Consider the following 27,250-nt stretch of genomic DNA (forward strand, 5'->3'; position numbering starts at 1 on the left):
ATCCTGAGTTAGGTCAAATCCCTTACATTCATTCCTTCTGCGCCTACCTTAAGACACTCCTAGTGCCATAAACAGCATATGATAAATGAGTCACAGTCGACTCATCTATAACTTATAATTTGTGAGGTTCTGAGTTGAAAATATACTCCAGTTTGACCTAGAATGGAGGGGAGATTATTATTATTATTATTATTTTGCTTAAGCAATTACTTCTCAGTGTCACTGCCCACTCTCCACCTTGGGAGAATGTGTAAAACACCCATCTCTGAAGGAGTCAGTTCAGGCAGCTCACCGACATTATGCAGTATGTATTGCACATCCATGTGTGCAATAATGAGCTGACACTTCAGTAAGGTGAGAAGTTATTCTACGTTGGTCCAAGGTGTAATTCCTGAGGTGTAATTTCAGGAATTCAGAATTGCTTTGGGAAGATGGAATGGATTCGTACTTTTTTTTTTTTATTTTAAAGACAAAATACTCCAAAACTTCAAAACAAGATAACAGGAGGGTAACAGTGATTAATATATTGCTTAATAATACATTTCTCAGGTACAAGATATAGTCATTTAATTGCCCAAACAACATTAGCACTTTTATTTTCAATGAGTTAAGAGAAATTAGTAGTATAATTACCTAAATGATTATATTTGTTTTTCCCTTGCTTTTTTCTCCTTTCCCCTACCTGTTTCTCTTTCTGTTTGAACAGTTTGTTCCCATTTCACAATATCTATTGCACATTTTGGATCTTTTACTCTTTCAGCTTCTCACACTAGGGAGACAATGCAATGTTTATACATGTGAATCTGATTTATTTCACTTATGAGGATGGTCTCAAGTTGCATCCATTTACCTATGAAAGTCTCCAGTTTATACTTCTTTATGGCAGAGTAGTACTCCATTGTACAAAAAGACCACATCATTTTTGTACATTCCTCTATTAATGGGCACTTGGGTTTTTTCCAAGATCTAGCTATTACAGACTGTGCTGCTATAAATATGAGTACACATATATCTCTATGGTATAATGTTTTTAATTCTTCTGGGAAGATACCCAGCAGGAGAATAGCTGGGTCAAATGGGACTTCTAATACTTTTTTGGTGATTTGGAGGATTTTGAGGATTCTCCATGTTAATTCCCACAGTGGCTGCATGAGGCCACACTCCCATCAACAGTGGAAAAGTGTTTCTTTTTTCTTCTAGCCTCACCAGCATTGGTTATTGATTGATTTTTTGATGATAGGAATTCTTTCTGGAGTGAGATGGAATGGTCAGTGTTGTTTTAATTTGCATCTCTTGGACGACCAATGATGTTCATCATTTTTCCATACATTTATTTGCTGTTTGTATTTCTTCATCTGAGAAGTGTGTATTCATCTCAGATGACCATTTTTGGATTGGGTCTTTAAATTTAGGAGGTCTGGGTTTTGGGGGGTTTTTTTTAGTTCTTTTTATGTTCTCAATAGTAATCCTTTTCCTGAGGAAGAGCTGGCAAACGTTTTTTACTACATTGCAGGTTATCTCATCTCTCTGTTGGTATTTTTTTTGCTGTGCTAAAACTTTCAATAAGGTGATATCCCAGTTGTTGATTCTGTGTGATGGTTGCTGTATGACAGCGTTTCTTTTTCATAAAGTCTTTGTGTATGCAAATATCTTCATGAGTTTTACCTATTCTATCTTCCAGCAGATTTAATATTTGTTTTAATAGTTAGATTTTTGATCCATTTTGAATTCAGTTTAGTGCATGGTGAAAGATACAGATCAAATTTTAATCTGCAACACATGCAAAGCCAGTTTTTCTAGCATCATTTATTAAGGAGACTATCTTTCTTCCAGTGAATGTTTTTGGCACCTTTGGCAAAGACAATGTGGCCCAGTATGCCTGGAGTTGTTTCTGCATCTTGTCATCTCTTCCACTGATCCTTGGGCCTCTTTTTTTGTCAGTACCATGCTGTTTGATTCAGTATAACTTTGTAGTATAATTTCAAATTAGGGATTGTGATGTCCCATGTCTTTCCTTTGTTGCCCAGAATTTCAGTTGCTATTCTAGATCTCTTCTGGTCCAAATGAATTTTAGCATTATTTTCTCCAATTTTGTGAGATATACTGTTGAACCTTTGATCAGAATCACATTAAATCTGTGTAACAGTTTTAGGAATATGGCCATTTTCACTATGTTGGTTCTTCCTATCTAAGGCCAAAGGATATCTTTCCATTTTCTGAAATCTTCTTCAATCTCTTTTCTCAGAGTACTGCAGTTTCCAATGTAGAGGTCTCTTACAGCCTTTGTTAGATTGATTCCTAGGTATTTCATTTTTTGGATGTTATTGTGAAAGGTGTTATTTCCCTCATTTCTCTATCCATGAATTTTTTGTTCATGTACAGGAAGGCTACTGATTTTTGAGTGCTGATTTTGTGTATAGCTATGCTAATGAATTTGATTATTAAGTCTGGCAGTCTCTTAGAGAAGTTTTTGGGGTCTTCCAAGTAGGGTATCATGTCATCTGTATATAACGATAATTTAACTTCTTCCTTTCCTATCATTATTCTTTGTGTTTTTCATTATTCTTTCTGTTTCTTTCTCTTGTCTAATTGTTCTGGCTAAAGTTTCCAGGACTATCTTGAATAAGAGTGGAGACAGTGGCCATCCCTTTTTGTTCTTTATTTTAGCAAGAAAAATTTAAATTTTGGTCCATTTATGATGTTGGATATTGGTTTGTCATGGATGGCTTTTTATCAGATTGAGATAAAGACCCTTTGTTCCATTTTTCTGTAGGTTTTTATCATGAATTGGTGCTAGACATTGTCAAAAGCTTTTTCTACATCTATTGAGATGATTTTATGATTTTTTTCTTAGCTAGGTTAATATGATGTATTATATTTATTGATTTACACATGTTGAAGCATTCCTGCATTCCTGGGATAAATTCCACTTGGTCATAGTGTATAATCTTGATGATTTTTTGCTTTCTGTTTTCCAGTATCTTATTGAGGATTTTTGCATCTATGTTCACTAGGGAGATTGATCTGTAGTTCTCTTTCTTAGTTGCGGCCTTCTCCAGTCTTGGTATCAGGATAATGCTTCCAGGAATGAATTTGGGAGTATTGGTTTCCTTTCATTTACATTAAAAAGTTTAAGAAGTAGTGGTGTTAAGTCTTCTCTAAGTTTCTTGTAGAATTCAGCTGTGAATCTGTCAGGGTCTGGGCTTTTCCTTGTTGGTAGGTTTTTAATTACATTTTGATTTCATTGATTGATATTGGTTTAAGATTTTTATATCTTCCTGATTCAGCTTTGACAATTCATATGTATCTAGGATTCTGTCCATTTCTTCTGCCTTTCCCATTTTATTAGAATACAATTCTCAAAGTAGGTGTAGATGATCTTCTGGATTTCTGGAAGGTCTGCTGTGATTTTACCTTTTTCTTTCTTAATTTTGTGAATTTGAATCTTTGCTTTTCTTTTTTGATAAGGATAACTAAGGTTTTATTAGTTTTATTTAATCTTTCAAAGAACCAGAACTTTGATTCATTGATTCTTTGTATTGTTTCCTTAGTCTTCAAGGCATAATTTCTGCTCTGATCTTTATAATTTTAATCTCTCCTATGAGCTTTGAGCTTGGCCTTCTCTTCCTTTTCTAGAAGTCTGAGATTCAGCATTAAGTTGTTTATTTGTGCTTTCTCTGTTTTCCTGATATGAGTATTCAGTTCTATAAATTTTCCTGTCTTTTTGTGGCAGTGGGGTTTTGAGGTCTCACAATAAAACTGTATTAGTGTTTATTGTATTTTTTATTTCCATTAATATTTGTTTTCCACAGTTGAGTGCACTGGTATTTGTTGCATATATATTTATAATTGTTACCTGTTTCTCTTGGAGTGTTCCCTTTACAAGAATGTAGTGACCTTCTTTGTCTCTCTTAGTCAATCCTGGCTTGAAATTCACTTTACCAACAAATACAATAGGTACCCCTGCTTTTTCTGGATTCCTGTCACTTGGAGTATTGTTTTCCATCCTTTGACTTTCAGTCTATGAATTTCTTTTTAAATTAAATGTTTCTTGTATTCAGTATATTGTTGGATCTTGCTTCTTGATTCAATGTACCAGTCTGTGTCTTTGATTGGTGAATTGAGACCATTAACATTGATGATTACAACTGATATGTATGGACTTGTCCTTGTCATGTTATTTTCCTGATGTTTGCTCTCCCCTTCCCCCTCCTTTAGTTTGTTTGACTTGCCTGGTGGATTTCTTCTTTTGAGGTTCATGGAGTTGTAGTTCTTTTTATCTCTTTCCAGAATGTCCTTCAAAACATTTTTTAATTCTTGTTTGGTGGTCATAAATTTTCTCAGGTGTTCTTTGTCATGGAAGTATTTTATTTCTCCATTGGTTTTGAAAGATAGTTTTATGGGATACATCAACCTGGGGTGGAGGTGGTTTTAATTTAGAGCTTGGAATAGTTCAGTGCAAGTTTTCCCTGACTTGAGGGTTTGTGCTGAGAACACAGCTGTGATTCTGAAGGGCTTTCCTTTATAGGTGATTTGTTTACTTTCCCCAACAGCTTTTAATATTCTTTTTGTTGTGTGTTGAGTTTCTGGAATCTTGACTATGATATTCCTGGCTGTAAATTTTTATTTTTAATCATGGCTAATTGGAGTTCTATATGCTTCACCTCTCTCTATGTGACATTTTTTCCCTACCACGGAAGTTTTCTGCCATATCTGTGAACAGTTTTTTAAATATCATTTGTGGCATCTCTTGCTATTTCATTGATTATAATCAATTTTACATTTTTCTTCTTTGCATCATCTAGTAGCTGATGGGTTGATTTCCTATGATCCCTTCCTATTTTTAAAAAATCTAAAAAAAAAAAAAAAACAAAAAAGAGAAATCTTTCTTTTCTGATTGCTAGCTGCAAGGCTGTCTTCTATATCTGAGATCCTGTCCTCATGTTGGCTTATTCTGCTGGGGATACTATCAATGAAATTTTTATTCTCCTGGATATCTGTTTTAATCTGTCTTATTGAATGCATTTTTTTCTTATGCTGAGTATTCTTGGCTTCCATTATTTTCTTAAGCTCCTCTATTTTTTTTATCTGTGTGTGCTTAGAATCACTAAGCGTGGTTTTCATTGTGGATACCATTTCTGCAACTACCTGAGAAATTATTTCTTATTTGATTTTTTTCTAGAGCCTTATTCAATTACTTTGTTGTTACCATTTCAGAGAGCCCAAGTATGTGGCTTTTGCGTTGTCCCACCACATTTCACCCTGGGTTTGTCCTTGGTGAACTGGGTGTGGGGGGTTGCATCTTTCTTAAGTGTCTTATCATTTTTTTTTTGTTTAATTCTTGGGTTGATGCTTATAAATTGCCTATAGTGAGTTGCTTTTTTTCTAGCATTTAAAACCCTTAGGGAAAGGCTACTTCTCTGAGGTATCATCCAGATAAAGCTGGCTTTGGGGTTTTGTGTCTGTTGCAAGATCTTACCTCTTTAGTTTGTTGGGAATGAGAACTTACTGCCTGTTTGGCCCAGCCCCTGGTTCCTTAGCCCTGTGCCACAGTATTTTCTAAGACATTTAGTCACCCTCAGTCTTGTTATACTAGGAAAAACAGCTACTTAGAACAATATGTCACTTTTGGCTAAATTGGTACCATCATCAGTAACAATAATATCAAACACAGCCTAGAAAATGACAAACTGAGGTAACCATTAATTTGCCACCTTTAACCATATGAACTAGATTTGTGGTTATGTAGTAAAATCTAAAACAAACCAGAAAATTATATGCAATACATAAGCCCTTCATAGGACAATTTACCTCAGGGGTTAAAAATTAAAAGGGGTTAGGGAAAAAATAAAGGAGAAAAGAGGAAGAGAGTAAAACTAAGACTGGAGGACAAAGGAGGATCATGTTAACTTTTGGGAAGCTAGTGCAGAAGACTGGAGGGAAAGAGAGAAGGAAGAGTTAAAAGGAAGAATAGAACAGAATAACAACCACAGAGAAGCTGGAAACCATGTTCACACTCACAGAGAAACAAAATCAAACAATGAAGGAAAAGAAAACCAAAACAAAACCACAACAACATCAACAAAAACTGAACAAATGAGAGAAAGAGACAGAGAGACAGAGAGACAGAGAGACAGAGAGAAGAAGATTTCACTTCCAGGTTTGTCCTGCTGCCACTTGTAGATAATGTGTGGAGACAGAGTCCAGATCTGTGTTGATTTATCTCAGCAAACAAGCAGTAAATTTATGGTGGCATAGTGGATAGTCTCAGCAAGCCTCCACCTTTATTTCCCCTGAAAGTTAGTCTGTATTCTGACTGCGGGGGCCGAAATCAGACCCATTCAGCCCACAGCAGTCAGCAAACCTTCCACAGTAGAGTTGAGCCCAGCTGGGAGCTGCTATATGAAGCCAGCAGCTGTTCTGAGTTTTGAGCTCAGCCAGCATCTCCCCAAGATGGCTCCTGGCCAATCACTCTCTCATGAGGGATTACTGAACCCTCAGCACTCACCACCAGTGGAGTTCTTCACTTCTGCTGTTCCCCTTCACTGCTGCATCTGTCTGTGGAGGCATCTGGAGTGGCCAGCAGTCACTGTGTGTCCACAGGCTTGATCTGCTCCTCTTGTCCAGTGAATCCCAACTCAGAGAGAAGGCTCTACCTGCCACCTCCCTCTTCTTCATTGTAATTTCTCTCTTCACTCTCTCTATGGTCTTCAACTCTCACTTCAGAACCTTCCTGGGTCCAGGGGACCCACTTCCCTCCTTCTTGTTTTCCTCTCTTCTGTATTCCAGCATCTGGACAGCAACTTTCAGACAGGCTCTTTCTCTGCTGCTTGCCACTCTGCCATCTTGGTGCTCCTTCCTGATTCACAGTCTTGACATCACTAAGAGATACAATCATGTGGAAGAGAGACAGAACTCAGCATTAAGTCCATGCATTTGACTAGCGCCTTATAACAGTGCTTTAAAGTAGGTAGAGTGCAATACTCAATTTATTTAGTTGGAAATTGAGTCTCCTGAAAGTGAGTATAATGTAAACCAATCAGGTGAACAAAAGTAAGAGTTGGTATTTTTTGACTTGGAGCCTGCTATTTTTTAACCATAATATACACTGCCTGGATATAACATCATTTAAACTCAATATTTTCAGTTATAATGCTGGGAAATACATATCCAGCTTATGGGTTGTTATAATGGTTCAAAAAGCAGAAAGCACAGTTTCTTGATGATAAATACTTAATAGATACTCTTGGTGTTCTCTCCTGTAGATAGGTCCATGAATTAACACAGTGGTGCTTTGGTTTATGAACTTAATTTGTTTCATGACTTGGGGGAAGATGGCTGTGTTTGTATTTGTGTGTGGGAAAATGGTCATGGTTGTGTTTGTTACCTGATGCAGAGTTTGTGAACAGAAGCAAAATTTAGCTGAACACTTTTATTTGTGATCTGAATTGTCTCAAACAGAAGCATTCATGAAGCAAGGTTTTACTGTATTGGGACTACCTTCTCACTGAGGTCACAATCTACTGTAAGTCTTATAAGTTACCCACTAACCTGACTACCCATTTATGTATTTATTCATATCCTGACTTGTTCAAGGAAGTATCTAAGGAAGCTTACAAAAATCTATAAAGTTCAACAATTTAAATTAAAATGTAAATTTTATTGGATAAGAGAGATGCACACAGAAACAAAGGGAGAATGGGAGTTCAAAGGTAAGAACAATAGTAAAATTACTATTGTATGCAAAACACAAAGTGCATATTCTGTGCAGCTAATATTTGTCGATGCCCCTATGTTTGCTGTATGTGTGTTCATATTTGGCTCCAAGATTCCTAGAAGCTAAAGCAAAGAAGCAACTATGAATAAATGTTATGGTATCCGTGATATTTTCCCCCCTGGAGAAGCACACTTTCTAAAATGAAGATGAAAGATGTTTTTCCAAAGACAAGATGTTGTTCTCTCATGTTCTACAACAAAGCACACCTGCCTCTGCACATAGCAAACATGTATCACTCTTAGCTCTTGACAGTTCAGTTTGGCATTTTCACCTAATTACTTGCTGTACAATTGTTTTACTGTGTTTTTCATTGCTATAATAAAATCCCTGAGCCTGGATAACATATAACAAAAGGTTTATTTAGAGCACAGTTTTAAAGTTTCAAGAGTAAGGAACTGACATCTGCTCTGTTTTGGAAAGTGTCCAATAGGTTGTAATACAACATGACACCTACCAGGGTCCCACAAGACCTACTCTAATCCCTTCCAAGGGCATGCCCCCATGACCAAGCCACTTCCCAGTGGGTTTCACCTATTAAAGGCTTCATGTCTTATCCACATTGCCACACTAAGGACCAACCTCCAACATGAGCCCTTGGGAGACAAACTATGCTTAAGCCATAGCAGCTCCTTCACTATCAGGTTTATGATGCGTGATAGGACCACCCACTATCACTTCTCATTCCATTTCTGGTGCACTCCCCATCTATGTACATTAAAAATACACCGAGAAACCAACCCAAAAGCCCACCCACTCAAAGAAAGTGATTTTTCTTTTCTCTGACCTTCCACAGGTATGTGTGAGAATTAAGGAGAGAAGTGAGCATAGCTTAGGGACTATGAATTTGAGTCTGCAGCATGACTTCAAAAGTGCACGCAAAACTGTTTTTTGATGCAAATATATAACTGTAGGTTGATTGAGGCATCAGGATTTATATCATAAAAGGGGTTTGTCATCACAAAATCTGTTCTCAGTCTTGCTTGTAAGCCTCTGGCAAATGCCACCAACCTTAGGGTGCTGTGTAGAGCTTTCAACCTACTCTGAGGGTCAGCCTTGGTTGTCTAGTTGATTAGTTTAAGAAATACCCAGTACATTCGTAAAACTAACTTCTGGATGTTGCTTGGGGTATTTCTAGATAACATCAGAATGTAGGACAGCAAAGTACCAGGGAGGCAGAGTGGCCTCACACTGAATGCGTGCAGCACTGAGCAGCACCATGTGGGAGGGTGGGTGCCCAGATGGAGTCCACCAACACATTCTCTCTCTTCCCCGCCTCTTTTCTCTCTGTCTCTCCTTTCCTCTTCTGTGCCCTTTCACCATGATGTTCTTCATCACAGCCCCAAAAGCAATAAACAGTGGAGCCAGATAACTATGGACTGAATCCCCTGAACCTAGGAGCCAGTTAAAACTTTTCTCCTCTATGGTATTGTTCTCAGGTATTTTGTAACAATATGCTTGTGTTTGTCAAAGTAAAGTGGTAGAGCACCTTCCTGAGGTCATGCTGAAGTCAGGATGGGCAAGAATAAGCTCTCAGGTCTGTGGGCTCTTGAAAAATCCTCTGGTCTCTCCAATTAAGGGTCAGCCTAGAGGGACCAATGGAGTAAACAGGACTACTAGAGTCACTTCATACCCTAAGTAAAGTAAGTGCCTCTACCTTTGCCTCTCCATTATTCCTCTGTGGTACAACATCCTTTCCCTACTTTGTCCACATCAATTCACTAAAGCATTCAAATTACCTCATTAAAGTGCTCCATTTCACTCTTGCTAGACTTGACTGATGCACAGTGCATGAAGGTGGTCAACCTTTTGCTCTTGAATCACATGTGACATTTCTATACATTATATCTGACCTGGAGGAAGTGTAAATAACAAGTTATCCTAAGCAAGATTAGACTAAAGGCAGGTAGAACTAATACATACTTTTCTCCCTTTTGCTCATTTAATTCACAAAACAATTTTATAGAATAATATATGTATGTGTGTATATACACATATACTACATATATGTATATATGTTTTATGCCTATAACAGAGAAAGGTAATATATATGTTTATGATTGCTTATATCAGTATTAACAAGATAGAGGGAAGTAAAACATATTATTCTAAGAAAATGGTAAAGAATGAAGACACAACCTATCAAAATTTGTTATATGCAATGAAAACAGTGCTTATAGAGACATATATAGGATTGAATGCATATACTAGAAAAGATCTAGACACAGTCATTTAAACTTGGAAAAAAAGAGTAGTCAAAAGCAAGCAGATGAAAAGAACTCATAAAAAATTTTAGAGAGATCAATAAAATTGGAAACAGGAAATTAGCACAGAAAAACACTTAAAGCAAAGCTGGTTTTGGAAAGTATCAATAAAATTGATAAATTACCAGATAGAACAAAGAAAACAGAAAACTCAAAAAATACTAATACCAGAAATGAAAATGTGGATATCACCACAGATCTCATGGAGAGTAAAAGGATAATCAAGAAATATAATGAACAACTCTATGCTCAAAAATCTAATAAGATGAAAAAACTGGAAAAAGTCCTTGAAACACACAATAGGCCAAAATTCACACAAAAGAAACAGACAATCCAAATAAATTTATGCCTATTAAATAAACTAAATCAATCATGAGAACCTGCTAGAAAAGTAAGCACCAGTCCTATATGGGTTCATTGAAATATTCTACAACACAGTTAAGGAGAAATTATGCTAATTCTCTGCAATCTCTTCAGAAATAGAAATAGAATTAAATGGAAATAGAAATAAAAATAGAGGGAATATGAGTGAGCTCATTCTTTAAGGCAAGTATCACCCAACCCCAAAATCAGACAAAGATATTGCAAGAAAAGAAAATTGAAGACAAATGTTTCACATGAACTAGATGTAAAATCCTCAATAAATTTTTAGCAATTGTTGAACCCAGAAATGTATAAAAAGAGTTACATCAAGACTTAGTGAAATTTATTCTAGTTGTATAAGACTGGTTCAACATTTGAAAATCAGTAAAGTAACCTATTACATCAGCAGGCTAGAAAAGAAAAATCACATGATCATATCAATAGATAAGGATATTCTTGAAAAAATGTAAGGCCCATTCATGATGAAATGTCTCAGTGAGTGAAGAATACAGAAGTTCCTCAACTTAATAAAGAATGTCTGCACAAATGCTACAAGTAACATCACACTTAAGCAAGGATGTTAACTGTACTACTTTTCAACATCATGCTGGAGATCCCAGCTAATGTGATAAGACAAAAGAGAAGTAACACAGATTAGGAAGGAAGAAATAAAACTTTCTTTGTTTGTCTATGTAGAAAATCTAAAAGAATTACCAACAGCTAAAGAAACTCCTGGAACTAATAAGCAATTACAACAGAGGGGAAAGATACAAGGTTAAAATTAAAGTCAGGAACTTTTCAATGTACCAAAAGTGAGTAACTGACTTTGAAATTAAAAATGATTACATCAGCATCCAAATGATTAAGTAATAAGCATAAATCTAACAAAATATATAAAATATCTCCATGAGGAAAACTACAAAATAGTAAAGAAAGCAAAGAGGAATTAAATAATGGAGAGCTAGATGATGGTTATGGAGAGTGGATAGTATATTAGTTGGGGTTCTCTAAAGGAAAGACTCAGTAGAGTGTTAGTAGAGGAAAGACTCATACATGTATATGGCTCAATATTGTACAAATTGATAAATCTCAACCAACTTCTTCACAAATTATTCTGTGAGTGCTGATAAATTGATTCTAACATTTATATGGAAATGCAAAAGACTCCAAAAGGCAGCTCAGAATGAAGAGCTAAGTGGGAGGACGGACACTACAGGGCTTCAAAACCACTGTAAGCCTATAAGCATGAAGATAGTGTGATATTGGTGCAGACAGCCAAGATGGAAAGCTACACAAATACAGTCAAGCGATCTTTGACAAAGGAATAAAGTCAACTCAGTGAAGGAAATATTGTCTTTTCAATATGGTGCTGGAAACTGTATAACCACATCCAAAAGAAAAAAGCACATAAATATAGAATTGATATCTTTCACAGAAATTCACTCAAAATGATTACAGACTTAAATGTAAAATATAAGACCATAAAACTCTTAAAACATAACAGAGGGAAAAAAATCCCAAGATGGCCTTGAGTTTGGTGATGATTTTTTACATGTAAAGCCAAAGACACAGTACATAAATGGAAGAATTGACAAGATGAACTTTACTGAAATTAAAGACTTCTGATCTGCAAAAGATACAGAAGAAATAAAAAAAATCAAGCCACAGACAGGCAGAAAATATTTGCACAAACATATTTGATAAAGGACTGTTGCTAAAAATGTATGAGGAATTTTTGAAACTCAAAAATCACAACAAAAATAAACCAAAAAAGTATGCCCAAGACCTTAACAAATACCTCACAGAGAAGCTACACACATCATATGCACATATCCCAGTGCTCCAGGAGGCTGAGGCAGAAGGATCTCAAGTTAAAGCTCAGCTTGGGCAACTTAGTAAGACATTGTCTCAAAGTCAAGTATATAAAAAACAGACGTAGTTCATTGTGAAGACCCTGGACTTGTTCTCCAGAGCCCCCATAGAAAGATGTCCCACATCATAGGTCATTGGGGAAATGCAAACCAAAGCTCAAAGAAGGTCTACTACTCACCCACTAGAATGGTCACAATGCAGTGTGCTGACAACACCAAGTGCTAATGATCATGTGAAGAAACAGGAGGTCTTACTCATTACTGGTGGGAGTGCAAAATGTCATAAGCACTTTGGGAGACAGTCTGTTGACTGATTATAAAACTAAAAGTACACTTCAAATCAGACAATCAGACCCTTTGAATTTTCCCAAAAGAGATGAAAATGTGTGCTCACATTAAAAACCTTCACAAAAATATTTATAACAGCTTTATTCATAACTGTCAAAGTTGAAAGCAACCAAGATGTCCTTAAATAAATGAATGGATAAATAATGTTACACACAGACAATGAAATCTTATAAATATTTTAAACTAAATTATATAATTATGTTATATACTTAAAAGAAATGGGCTATCAAAACATGGAATGAAAAGGCAAAACTTAAGTGCATATTACTAATGGAGAGAAGACAACCTGAGCAACCCACATATCATGTGATTCCAACTATCGGACATTCTGAGAAAAGTAAATCTCTAGAGATAGTGCAAAGCTCAATGGCTGCCAGGGGCTAAAGAGGAGGAGGGGTTAATAGAGCACAGAGGATTTTTAGGCAGTGAAATTATAGTATTCCCATCATCTTCTTTAGGGAAATTCTGTATCAATTCTAATGGCTTTAAATTATTTTTTATTCTCCTTAAAAAATAAAAATAAATAAATAAATAAATGAAGAAAAAACTATAGTGGTGAATTCATGTCGTTATACATTTCTCCAAACCCACAGAATGTACATCAAGAGTGAACTGCAATGGACAGCTCTAAGGTCACAAATCTAATGTGGGTGGAAAGGACAGATTTTTTGAAAGAAACAATCTGCTGAAATTCACTGAAGATGATAATGATATATAAATTACAATGGATAATAATGATATATAAATGGAGGCAAACCAATTGGGACAAATGAGCAACTGTGGGGGTGTGACAATGGGGCAAACTGTGGCTCTAAAAGGGCAAAGACTACTTTCTGCTCTTTTCCTGTAAACCTAAAACTCCTCTTAAAAATAAGGTCTACTGAAAACAGTCCCTAAGAACTGCAAATGAGTTGTTCATCTGGTAAGACATACAGCAGGAATTCAGTCAGGTAGGATGAGCCTAGCATTTGCGTTGGGAGATTAAGGGCATTCTACTTGACTAAAGGTTAGGGTGGTAATTCATTAGTGAGAAGGATAAGAGGGCTTCTACAAATTGCTGACAAAAGGCAAATTGTTTTTCTAAGCATTTTTTTTTCCATTTAGGGTTATTTATAAACCATTGTTTCCTCTGCATCGAAGAAACATTTTGATAAATAATGATCAACTTGGGAAATATTCTTGTTTTAATTTAATTTAATTTAATTTTAATTTTAATTTTTTTGAGTTTTTTTCAGGTACCAGGAATTGAACTTAAGACCTTGCACTTGCCAGGCAGGCGGTGTGCCGCTGAGCTAAATCTGTGGCCCCTCTTGCTTTAATTTTAAATATTTTACTTTTTAAAACAACTTCATTAAGATGTAATTTGTACACTAAGAGTTTGAACTTTTGCCCATCATCCTTTCCTGATTTGAAACCTCTCAATACATCTCAGTTTTCTTTTACTGCATTTGAAATTCAAATAACTATATTTAAGTAGAAAAACAGTTCTTAAAATTGCATTTAGAGTCAAACCTTTTTGTTATAAAAATTACCAGGAGTATTTAAGTAAGGCAGTATTTCTAGATTAACAATGAGATTTGACTGTACTTCTTGAAGCAAGTATGGATAATTGAGAAAAAATAGAACATTTACTGTAAACAATATCTATATATGTACTTAGGTATAAATTTGGCAACAGAAATTCCTTCAGTGCATGCTGGCATCTCAGAAGCAGTTCTCAGATGGCTGAGTTTTACTTTTCTAGATTTTAAGAATGCCTAAGATCCTTCATCATCCTCCATCTTGGGGGCCACATAGTATTTCAAATGTCCATGTCAGCAGTTGTATACCCAATGACAAGGGGCACATCAGCAGACCCACTAAATGTTACTGTGGGAGAGAGGGGAGTGGCTTTGCAGAGATGGCTAGGTCCCTCATGGAAAGGTTAGCTGAACTGACTCATTTACTGCTATGGTAACAGCTGCCTCCTCTTTGCCAAAATTACTGGTCTATGACAAATCATGGTTCCTTTTTTCCACTTGCAGGAATCTCCCCATCTTTTGGGTAGGACATTGCAACAGCCTCTGACAGGTCTGAGATACTGGCACTGCAAGCATACCGGAAGGCATCTTTCTTACACAACTGTACTCTTGTTCTGGAATTCCAAGTTGTTCAGCATCCAAATCTATTCACTTCACTTTACAGTCAGACACCTTCTTGTGATTTGACACTTCAAATACTAGTGCCACTGTGTCCACCTTACCTTCAGCTCTTAGCATGGAGATGGTTCCATTGCCAGTATGTTTTAGCATTTTAGACTTGCTGGTGAGGTTACACTTGTAGCCAGGATGCAGTTACAGAAGCCCTCAGGCACAGGCTGAGCTTCACCAGCGCAGCATGTGTTGAGTCCTCACTCCACAGGTTCACCTGCCAAAGCCAGTGTCCTTGCAGGACTTGTTGATGAGTGAGAGAGTGGCTGAAATTGGGGATCAATCACAGGTATGGGGCTGGAGCAAGGCTGGTCCCAAAAACAAAGACTGTCTGTGGCAAGCCAAGCTAACAGGTTGCTAGGTGAGGGGTGTCACAAGACATCAACCTGCCAAGTGTATAAATAAACTTGCTGTGTTAATTGAGCAGTTCCTTTTCTCCCGTTTGGAGAGAGGGCTCCACCTGACCTTAGCTTTCTGTTTTGTGACTCTTGCCTTTATTTCTTCATTCTCCACCATCTTTCACCCCAAGAATATCTAGAGCTGTGATGGATGTGGCAGACAAGGTCCCTGAGCACCACCAGCACCTTCTTCAGGATGGAGCCCTGAGCCCTGAACCAGTCTTGCCTCCAACAGTGCAAGTACACAGGGGCAGGAAGCAGTAAAGACCAGAGGTTTAGGCTTCCTGAGGTTCTGCAGGCAAGTGGCGGCCAGACCCTAGCCTTGGAGGAACACACCAACTTGCCTCACCTGAACCCCTTTAATGTTCAGTCATCTTTGGCATCCTTGCATTTTAGCTGTGCTCTCATTGTCTGTATGAAAGAGGATAGCCATTCCTCATAAGAAAGCCAGAGAGAAATATGGCCTCACTGGCATGGACAAGGTAACTAGAATTTTTTAGTTTATTTTTGCCTTTTTGTAAAAATGAGGTAGGAAAAATAGGCAGGGGCCTGAAGATCAGCTTTGAATGATAGATGTTTTATTGGAATGCTTGGATATTTCCTAGCAAATTTCAGGAAGGCCTCATAAACTCAAGTTTGCCAAAGAAGGTCTCCAGAACAATCCTAATAATCCCATATGCCTGGGACAAAACCAGATGATCCCATTCCACAGGTCTCCATCTCTGGATAAACAACTGCCCTTAGAATTAATTTAGCACACACATGCTGCTACTGAGTGACCTCTGCATCCCATTTTGGCAACAGTATTTGATCTGAGTATCTTTTTATTTTTATTTCAAAAACCTCTGTTTGACAAGCCTTCAAGTTCTGGTAATGTGCTCAGAAAACATGATTCCAGTTCAAAGTGATGATGATTAAATTAAAATTTTAAAAAGCTTGAGTTCTTTCCTAGTGTGGGGGAAACAAAGCTTGTGATTTTCTTTTCAAGTGACTAGAGGTTTGTATTATCTAAAAGAAAAGAAAGTTAAGGCAGAGCACATGTTTCCCTTCCTGGAGCAATTCTCAGCTGAGATCTTTGCATGGGATAGCTAACAGAGTGCTCACAAATGCCCATGTGTTCACAATAGCCCTTTGGAGAAGGGGCCACCATCTTCAGTCTCTTAAGACACTGTGGTAAGCCTGGGTTTTGATCTACCTGCCCCATGACTAGTAGGATTACCTAGGGCAAATTCCGAAAATACTGGAAGTCCGTGGTTTGTTTTCCTTGGGAAGAGCATCAGTACAGAGACTAAGTGGGAAAATGGACAGAGAAGGAGTTGGTCACTCTCAGCAGAATGACCTGCTGAATGCTCACTGGGTGGTGGCTAAAAACATCCCTAAGACCATGCTTTTCCTCTGCATTTAGAAGATGCCCGGTGCCAAAAAGAGCATGTCAACAGAGCACTGGGGACTTACCAAATGTTTCAAAGTTTGGGATCTAAGGTGAAGTGGTTGGAAGCCCAATGAGCAGCCCCTTTTCCACAGTCAGATTAAGAAAAGTCAGAAGCATCTTAAATGAGATTCTGGCTGCTGGTGTTACACATACACAAAGTAACTATGTGAGAAGATAGATCCTCAAAGGTTATTTTTCTTCACCCTAGTAAACTTTTTACTATCTATATGTACATCATAACATCATTTTGTAAACTTCAAATATACACAATCAAGTATATTAAAAATAAGAAGACAGGTAATAAGCACAGTGCCTGTAGCTGCAGCTGGAGTCCAGGAATCCAGGAACACTAAAATTGACCTCTGAGGCAAAGTGCTGCTCAAAAACTCAACAGATGTGTTTTCTTCAGGAGTAATCTCTGGTTTTCAGCAAATCCCTTTGTCCATTTTTTTCTCCCACCCTTCCCTTGTCTCACTTGCCCTTTTAACCACCCCCCTCAGAATTTGATATAAAGCAGTTGCTTACAAAGTGGTTTTACCCAGACCTTTTCAGACCCTTTTGGGGAAATGGTGATTTTCACAACAAAGTACTTCCCTTCCTGAAAATATTCGGGAGCACTTGAAGGGTCATAGGCTGTCATTAGGCCAGAAACTAGGCCACGTGCAGTTGCTCTGGGAAGAAGAGCTCCAAACTGAAGGTGCCAGGAGGGCTCCTGCCCACCAATTCTTCTGCAAGCAGGGACTGTGTGGCAATGGGAAGTGGAAAGAGATAGGAAATATAACTCTGAACTGCATGCTGTTTTTGACTACCTTTGCCATCTTGGTCACTCTACAGCTCCAGGCCCTCTGTGCGATGGATGTGTAGCACTGACCATGCAGGACAGGAAAGGTATAAAATACATTGTAGGTGTTCCTTACCCTTCAGCCTGCAGTGATGTTATCCTAGAGTGTTGGTGCTCCCTGGCTCTGATGAGTTCAAGACAGTGGAGGTGGATGGAAGGAACAAGTGCCCTACAGTTCTAAAACATATAAGAGCTGCACCCCACTGGCAGAACCCCCAGCCAGCATGGTGGGGAGGAAACACCCATGGATCCAGTGTTTGAGTCCCTGAGGTTTCCAGAATGGGGACCCAGGGCTGTGTCTGCTTCCAGGGGGCTGCTGGCCTGAGGACTTGGAGGCAGCTCAATACCTAAATCATCACTTTCTCTGTCCTCCCTCTTCAGTAGGTCAAATCACACTCAAGAGCTTGCAACAAGGCCCCCAACCCCAGCACCTACCACTGCCATCCTATCCTTGCCCAAGAAGCTCATACTTTTCCTGGGAAAATGAGCATTGAAAAGCTGACACCTTTTTTCGCAGAGCCTTCCTCACCCCCTCACCTACACTTGAGGGTATTTTGGTGTTTCACTAGCAGTGAGTTACTCCCTTGGGACTTGTCTTCCCTGCAATTGCTAGGTCATTTTGTGAAGGATTCTTAAACCTGCTCCTGGTTGATATGCTTATGGGTGACGCCTCTTTTATGGAGGAGCTCTGGTTCCAAGTCATGAATCCTTCTCTGATTTCCTCCCATAACTGGCTGTGTAGGGACTCTGGTAGGAGAAGGACAAGTAGGAGGCAGAGAAGCTGGGGAGGGATGCAGGAGCATACAGGAAGGGGAGAAAAGGGACAAATTCCTTTCCCTTAATGACTTTTCCTTTTCTCCGTGGGAAATTCCAGCTGAGCCTATTCATAGCCCAGAGAAATAAAGAACCAGAGTCCAAGGTCATTTCTTGCTTTGTTGCCACCACTGTTTCTTCAACATCCCAAGAAGTCTAATGGTGCCATCTCCCTCCTTTCTACCATACTTTTCCCTGCCCTTTCAGAAAAAATCTTTGACTACTTGCTTTCAGCTTATCACAGATGATGCATTTTTAAATATTTGCTCTTTCTGCATCTTCCATCCCTTCTATTTGCTTTGCTTTCACTCATAAGTAAAAACTGGTTCCTGTCTCATGAGGTTTAAAATAGGAAGATAATGTAATTGCTTCCTCACTACTGGGCTTCAAAATCAAAAGACTGCAATGACTTCCTATAATTGCTTTCCAGGAGTAAAAAGTATCCCCTCTCCAAATGCAAAGTCTTCCCTGGTCTATCACATGTACAATTAATCTTAACTCATACCAGCTTTTTTACTAAATTTGTCCAATCATTGCAATCCTGTTTGAAAATGGTACATTTTAAATGAGAAATAAGTTAAAGAAAACAATGCACAGCCTTCAAAGAGAACAGTATCTTGTATATTTCTGTACATATTCCACAGTTTTAGATTTTAAAATATTTAACTGATAAATAAATATTGAGTATGTTCAAGGCATATACTGTGATAATGCAATGCCAAAAAGGAAACACTGAAACATCACCTAGGATTTGGAGGCAGATTTATTTACATAGATGGGAACTAACTGGGATTATTCCCAAAATGTTAGGCTTTGAGCACTCAGGGAGGGAGGTTTTTATAGGGTTGCAAAGGGGAAGTACAGAGGTAGACTACTTGGCTGTCTTTGATTGGTTCTTACTATATGCATCACAGTGACCACACATTTCCAGGAGACAGTAGTAACAAGGAACTGTAACAGGAACTGAAGTAAACTGGAGGTTGCCTGGGCAATTAACAGAAACTGAAGTATGCTGTCTGGATTTTCTGATATATTTCCCCCTTATTTTAGTTTCCAGCAGATCTTTGCTGGGCATATTATATGTGATCTTTTGGGATGAACAAGGCAAGCCAATTAATTATATAATGTCCAACTAGAAGCACTAACATTAGGGCTGTTAGTGGTCCTAGGATGGACTTTAACCAAGGTCCCCAAGATTGAAAAGTTGCTACAGGAATTTGTGGTTTGCTTCCCTTATGTTTGTTTCCCTTAGGTCTCTCCCTACATTGCATTTAGGAAGAGACATGACTTAGGTTCATCTATTCTGTAACACTATTCTGGCAAGTGAGTTGATTTGACCCTGGAGTGTGTCCAATGAGCCTTGGATGCTCGTTAAACCTTGGCCATTTGTAGAATAAAGGGAAGGGCCTTACTGGTTGTTCTGTATTTACTTGGGGGCAATCATAAGGCAAAAACCACAGCTAGTAGGACATCAGGGAGCAAAACTCAAGTCAGACAATACAGTAAATGCAAGCTGAAGTGGAAGCAAGGACTGGGTAAGTAGCCTGAGAAGGCACAAAAGTCAACGGGACTAATACATTGAGGTCTGAAGCAATCCTGTGAACAGTGTTCTCAGGCATTAGTTCTGCATGAACTGGTCATCATCTGGAGTGACCAGAGAAGAACTTTCTGTGTGTCATCTCTTCAGTGCAAGCTTCGGAGGAGCTGTCCGGTCCAGTAAACTCTCCAGCAATCACCTAGGTGGACTCCTTTAACTCTGGAATGGTAGATCTAAGGTTGGATTTCTGAAACTTTAAGAGCTATTGAGGTGGTTAATATGCACCTGGGTTGTATGTGTATGCTGGGGTGTCTACAGGTACAGCTGATCTTTTAGCTAAATTTTATGGAACTAGTTCCAAGCTGTTCCTGTAGAGTTATATTCTCATTTCTTTAACTTTTTCAGAGTTTTATGGCCTATATGTTGCATAGTTCTTTCATCTTTATCTCTGCTACAGATGCATCCCTGTTATTGATGCCAATGGTGAAAGGTAAGTCATATCTAGGGATGATTTTTCACAACAGGACCTTGCAAACTTCTGTTGCCCTCTCAGTGCAGCTAGAGAATATCTTGGGCCAGCCTGAGTAGGTGCATGTAAGCACCAATAGATATCTGTAGCCCTTATAAGTCTTTACTTCAGTGTTTTCAAAATGTGATGTTTCAATCAATTGGATCTTGGGGTGGGGCCTTGGGACTCTGGGCTCGATTATTCTGAGTGCAGGTTTGGCATCACTGGTGGACAATGGAGCAGATTCTGGCCAGGCATGGGATGTCATGGCTTTTTTCTTTGTGGCTCAGGATATTTTATTGTTTTGGTAGGTCTCCAAACAGCCACAGGAAGCAGTAGATCTTTTTCACTTTTAGATCAATTAAGGGCTTGTATGAGGGGCTCATAGTTTAGTTTGTTGTGCAGACTATCCCTATGGGAGATCCTCACCCAAAATAACTTTGTCCAGGGTAACCACAGCATATCTAACCTGTTAGATTCCATTCCTAATAGAGCGACTTCAATTAGTAAATAGCGTGTACTCAGCATCTGTTTAGGGGTTCATTTTATTTTATTTTATTTTATTTAGCATTGGGAATTGAACTCAAGACCTTGTGCTTGCCAAGCAGTTGCTTTAGGGGTTCATTTTAAAGTCTAATCAGCCCAAGAAAAGTTCATCATTTAGTGCCAGGCAGTCATGGTCTCGTAGGCCTAGCTTGATGGGCAGGACTAACTAGTTTATTGCCAAAAAAGTCAGATGAGAATTTTTTACATTAGAGTTCTTGTTACTGTGTGACCTGGCTGTTGGAGCCATAGTTATCTACCTGGACAGTTAGGTTTTTGTGTAAGGTGAGCTTGTCAGTCTTTTGATCAGAAGGACAGTGGCTATTAGAGTGCAGAGGCAAAAGGGGGAGGCAGTCCTTAGTGACCAGATCCAAGTATTTTCACAGGTGGACTGGGATGGAATAGATCATCTCTTTTTGGTCTAAGGGCATGGTGTCCTTGTTTTAATCAGTTCCCAGATACCTGACTTTTTGTTTGCAGATTTGTGTCTTTTCCCAAGATATCTAGTAGCCAGTTTCTGCCAGGTATTGCAGCAGAGCTTTGCGCCTTTCCAGCAGGCAGCTTGGATGTCATTAATCAGAAGTGCAGTGATATTGTGTGCTGGGAAACTACCAAGGTCAGCTGTGAGGGCTTCTCCAAAGAAGGTAAACAAGTTTAACCTTTCAGTCTAGAACTGAGGTCTTTCCATTTAAGGGTAAAGAGGGATTGGCTGACATGAGCAAATAGGCAGCAGAAGAAGACATTTTTAAGGGTAAACCAGCTGACATCTGGAGGGAGCAGTAACAGTCTATCAGGATCCCAAACTGTTTCAAGTGGTTGGTGTGTGGCTGGATGCCTGTCTATGCTTCCTATGACATAGGATATGGGAGCATGGTTAATGGCCAGGCTCAGAAGCAAGTCTTTAGCCCATACCTCTGGGAGAAGAGCTTTCAGAATTTCAGGATTGTGGTTATCTGTTTCAAGCTGATGTAGGCATAAAGGAAAGGGAGGCTGACTGGCTTGGTGCAAAGGAGACAGTTGCTTCTAACTTGAAGATATCTTTTGCCAGAAGCAGTATGGGGCCATATACAGGAATTCATATTTGATGAGATATCTTCCCAGGCTACAAGTCTGTGCCTGGCAGAAGAGGTAAGAGGCAAGAGTCCTAGTTTTCTGGTGATGGTAACCTTTTTCTGACAGAGGAGATTTTTGAGTAACTACAGAGAGTTCTGTTCAATTATCTACCAGGAAAGTCACAGGTTGGCCCCCAATGTGGATGTGGACTATGGGATCCCAGTGGCCTAGCTAAAGAAGGAAGCCTGGTCTAGCCTAGTCTGAGCCCATCAAACCAATGAGAGCATTGTCATTTAGTCCAGATTGAAGCTTTTGAGAGTTTTTATCTTTTAATCTAAAGGGGTATTTATTTTTTAATGTCCATAGCCCTTATAATTCACATATTGTTTTTTGGCCAGAGGGTTTTGTTATCTATCAAACTGGATTTTCTTGAGGGTAACAAATGCTTTTTGTGCAAATAGGGCTGCATTTATCATCTGTGGATTTTCATCGGCCTTAGCAACAAAGAGGTATAGACCATGTAGGCTTCATAATGTCTCTCATAAAAGTATGAAGGGCTTTTATCAGGCTTCTGGGTAGCAGTAGTAACTTTGACATGTTGTTGGCTTTTTGTCCCCTTCTTTGATGTCTTCAAGAAGTGCTTGGCTGGATTGCTTTGTTTCTTTTTGTTGCCTGGAAAGCTGGCTCATTGAGAGCTGCTGTAGTGTCTGCCAATGTGGAATTCTCAGGTCTTGTTCAGGCTCAAGGAGCAGCAGTTCAGTTTCATTTTAATTGCATAATCCCCAGAAAAGTCCTTTTTAAAATTCTTGGGCCTGCAGTCAGAAACCATGGGTTTTGACTAATTAGTTCCCATTTCTGATTCCCTACATGTGTGTTGTGTACCCTTGAATGATGGCACAACACACAAAGGGTAGGTGCCCCTCAGAGAGAGGGAGACCATTCAGATGCCTACCTGGCCACTTGCCTCTCAGCAATGTTGGGACTGTCCAGACTATAGAGTAGTATTGGTAGTATCTTGGTTAATTTTCTCTCATTGCTGAGAAAAAATCCTCAGCACCCATAATTAAGAAAGGAAAGGTTTATTTAGCTCACAGTTTGTGGAGGTTTCAGGCCATACTTGCCTGGCTCCAAGTCAGGGTGGCACATAGCAAAGGGCAACCATTCATCAAAGTGGAAGATAGCAAAAGCAACAAGAGCAAAATGGAGGACAGCAGGTGCGCAACCTCTTTCTCTCCATTACATATGCAAAACTATTTGCCCCACGGTGAGTGTAGCACACACACCTATAATCCCAGCATTGGATCATGGATCAATCATAAACTCTAGAAGTCCACCCCATGACTGCATGAGACTTTGGGGGAACATCCAGACATAAATCATATCAGGTAGGTTCTCTGTTTTGTCCTTATTAGACATGTCCGTAGAACTACACTTTAGGGCCCAGTAAAGCTACATAGTTTGTAGAAGAAATCCACCTCCTCACTATGGAGCACAGACAGAATGGCCATTTGCTTTCACCATCTGTTACAAAACTCACACACTCATTCAATAGGCCCTCAGAGGTTAAAACATTCCCTCCCCAAACTATGGGGAGGCCTAGCTATTGAGAGTAGAGCAAGCTTTCCTTCCATTTGAACTGAGCAGGCACAGACTGAAACTGGATGCCCCCAGGGGTCTTACTGGAATCAGGCAGGCAGGCAGGCAGGCAGGCAGGCAGGCAGGCAGGCAGGCAGGCTACATCCTCTTCCCTTTTGGGTCCGATGTGAGCTGGTCAAATGGGTAGCTAAGAATCCCTTCATACTTCCAAGGGGACTCGAGAAATTGTGAGGGTTCACCTTCCCATCCAGACCTGGAGAGGTCTCTACTCCATCCATGAGGGCCATGACTGGTGACCAAAGAGGTCAGCACAGTCAGTCTTCTCAGCCAGTGCAACAGATACAAGGGCAAACACAAACACCAAATCATCACCCAGGATTTGGAGGTAGATTTATTTAATATTGATGGACACTGACCTCAAAGAAAAGTCAGGCCCTGATTTCTGATAGTTTAGGGCTTAAATGGAATTTGTAAGTGGGAAGTACAGAAGCTGAGTATTTGGCGATTATATTGATTGGTTCTTAGAATGTGCATCATAGTAACTAGCCATTTCTAATCAGAAGACAGAAGAACTGTAACAGAAACTGAATTAAACTGGAGGTTTCCTGGGCAACTAACAGAAACAGAAGTATGCAGAGGAAACATTTGATAATGATGACTACAATCAAATTAACACATGCAATACCACCCATGTTAAACATTAGGTTATCATAACTTGCTCCTCTTGTAACTGAAAATCTCTTCACTTTAACTAACCTGACCCTCATGTCCCTCAACTCCAGTTTCTAATAACCAGCATTCTATTCTTTGCTTCTAAGAGTTTGACTTTCTTAAGTTCCACATAGAATGAAAGCATAAAATATTTGTCTATGTCTGGCTTATTTTACTTGGCATAATGTCTTCTAGATTTATTCATGTTGTTGTAACTGACTGGATCTCCTTTTATGGCTGAACCATTGTATATATTACTGCAATGAGATACTATTTCACACTAATTTGGATATTAAATCAAGGTTTAATAAGAGTTGGCAAGGAAAAAGGAACCTTTGTATATTGCTGATGGAAATATAATTTAGTATAGCCGTTATGGAAAACAGTATAGAGATTCCACAAAAAGTTAGAAGTAGAACTACCATATGATCCAGAGAGCCCACTTCTTGGATTTTAGCCTAAGGACTTTAAATTGATTTGTTAAAGAGATATCTATTCTCCCATCTTCAGTGCAGCATTACTCATAGCAGCTAAGATGTAGAAACAACCTTAGCATCTATCCATGTATGAATAGGTAGACATTGTATATCTAGTCCATCTTAGTGCTCCTTGGTCCCCTCTGCCCCTGCCCACATTAGAGAAACTCTATTATCCTATGTAATTATCCTATTATCCTATGTAACTGCTCTTCAACCTCCATTCTCTTAGTCTTGCACACCTGTTGGATAGAAGGATCCCAACCATCCCTTGCTTGTCCCATAGCAACAGATATGAGAGGACTAAGGATACATTATGTCAGGAATCTCTCCAGATTTTCTTTTACCAATGACAGAACAAGCATCAAGGTGTAGTTGTATAGTGGATGGATAGATTTGGATGAAATCACTCGCTCTCGATCTTTGCTGTGCTGAGGGTCATTGGTGGGGATTTATGCATTTATCTCATTAAGTTTCATCCTTGAAAATTGTGATTCAAAATGTCTAGGGTGTAATTCAGATGTCTATGTTTTAAAAATCTATAGTTGATTTTGCTGCATTTAAATGTGAAAACCACTGGAGTAAATCACTGGAACTTTTTATTGAAAATAACTCAGTTGAAAGAAGGCCAACATTTAGAGTGTTTTTTTCAATCATTTTAAAAGCATAGGGTATTGAACTCTAGTTCTGGTTCTTGCTAGAGGAAAGGAATGGACTGATACCTGAAGATGTTTTATTGTTCACAATTTCCTTTGTATATTCTCAGTGCTGCATGTGAAAGCCGGACCCAGACACACAAAGTGCATGCCAATTTCTTCAAAATATGCCCTCTCTGCAGAACAGTCACACCATCATTGAGTCTTAGGGGTGTGGGACACCCTAAACATCACCTTCAGTAGCCTCTTTCTTCCCCAGTGTTTCCTGTGTGCTGTCTACAATATCTCCTTCAATGTCTTTTCCATTTAGAATTTTTATTGCTTAAATTGAACTATCTGATTTCCAATAACTTCTGTGTTTTGGCCCTTTTGTGAATACAGCATAGTAGAGTTTGAAGCCCCATCCCTGGCGACATGAGTTAGAATCTTTCACACTAGTAATTCTTTCAACCTTTATTCATTACAAACACGTACACACACGTGTGTGTATATAAATACGTGTGTGTGTGTGTGTGTGTGTGTGTGTGTGTGTGCGGCGCTGGGAACTGACCCCAGGGTTGTGCTCAGATACACAACTATATATCTAAACTATATATCCCATCATTACGGACTTTTCCTTACAGCTTCCTGGCTGTTGTTCCGACTATGAGTACACCTTCAGGAAGGAACTTTGTCCATGGCTGACCAGTTTGGGTAAAGGTTCTCCTGCACTTCTTCTGCCAGAACTCTAGTACAGTAGAGAGAGTGAACAAAGCCAATCCATGCAGTACTTACCCTATTTTAGAGACAGAAGGGTGGAATCATCCAGGAAATCATCATAGAGATCCTCCTGCTCCCAGGCACAGGGTTTTAAATTGTTAAAAACAATGATGAATAAGCTCCCAAACCCTTGGGGAGTCTAACACCATTTCCATAGAAACAGGTAAGACAAGTTTGTCAGGACTTGCCATTCTGTTGCTGAAAAGAGAACAGTCTAGAGGAAGAGTATTAAGGAGGTGAGGAGCACCTGCCTCTTTGTGCTGGAACTATCCCATCCAGACAAGGTCTCTAGCATCCCAAGTTGATGGTCTTGCTCCATCCCAGGAAGATGCCTCGGTCTTGGGTCTACTCTGCAGAACCACAACTAGACTTATATCTTTCCACTCAATGTTAATCTAACTAAGACGCAGTTTGTAATATACAAATCACTTAAAGCATTTTTGCAGAGTTAAAGTTTAGACTTTCTATAAAGAAGTTGAAATAAACTAGATAAACAACTCAGTCATTCTGGTCCTCTGGTATTTGTTTTTATTTTCTATTATTTTTTCCTTCCAGAATGCTTTTACTTGTGGTACTAAAGACTGAACCCTGGGCCTTCATACCCAGCTCTTTTTAAAAGTTTGATTTTTGAGATAAAATCTCACCAAGTCACTGAACTGCCTAGGCTGAGCTCAAATGTGAGCCTCCTGGACTCAGCCTCCCAGAGTGGTTTCTGGACTTTTTAGCTTGGTATGGATACTACATGATCATTATCCTTCCTCTGCCTCCAAGGAAACTGTGTTTGTTTGTTTTTATGAACATTTTCCCAGAAGGAAACCTTAGAAATTGTCTCAGTAATCTTCTCTATGGCCTCATTCTGTTCTTATATAAGGCATTTTTTCCCCTTTTTTCCTGTTTTTGGCCATTTAACCTGTCTCTTTTGTTACAATTTAGACTTGTTTTCCCTAGTTATATTTAAAGTAAAACTAAAAACAAGCAAACAGAACCTCGGGACTGGAACATCCTCATTCACACAGGGCCCTAATGACCATTTTCTATGTGTTAGATCTTATCAGTCATTTCATGTTCTCTCCCTCAGACCCAAATATCACTAATTGCCATCATTATTATCATTATAT

This window comes from Chinchilla lanigera, unplaced genomic scaffold (assembly GCF_000276665.1).
Source record: "Chinchilla lanigera isolate Chin_1 unplaced genomic scaffold, ChiLan1.0 scaffold00011, whole genome shotgun sequence".
NCBI classification, from domain to species: Eukaryota; Metazoa; Chordata; class Mammalia; order Rodentia; family Chinchillidae; genus Chinchilla; species Chinchilla lanigera.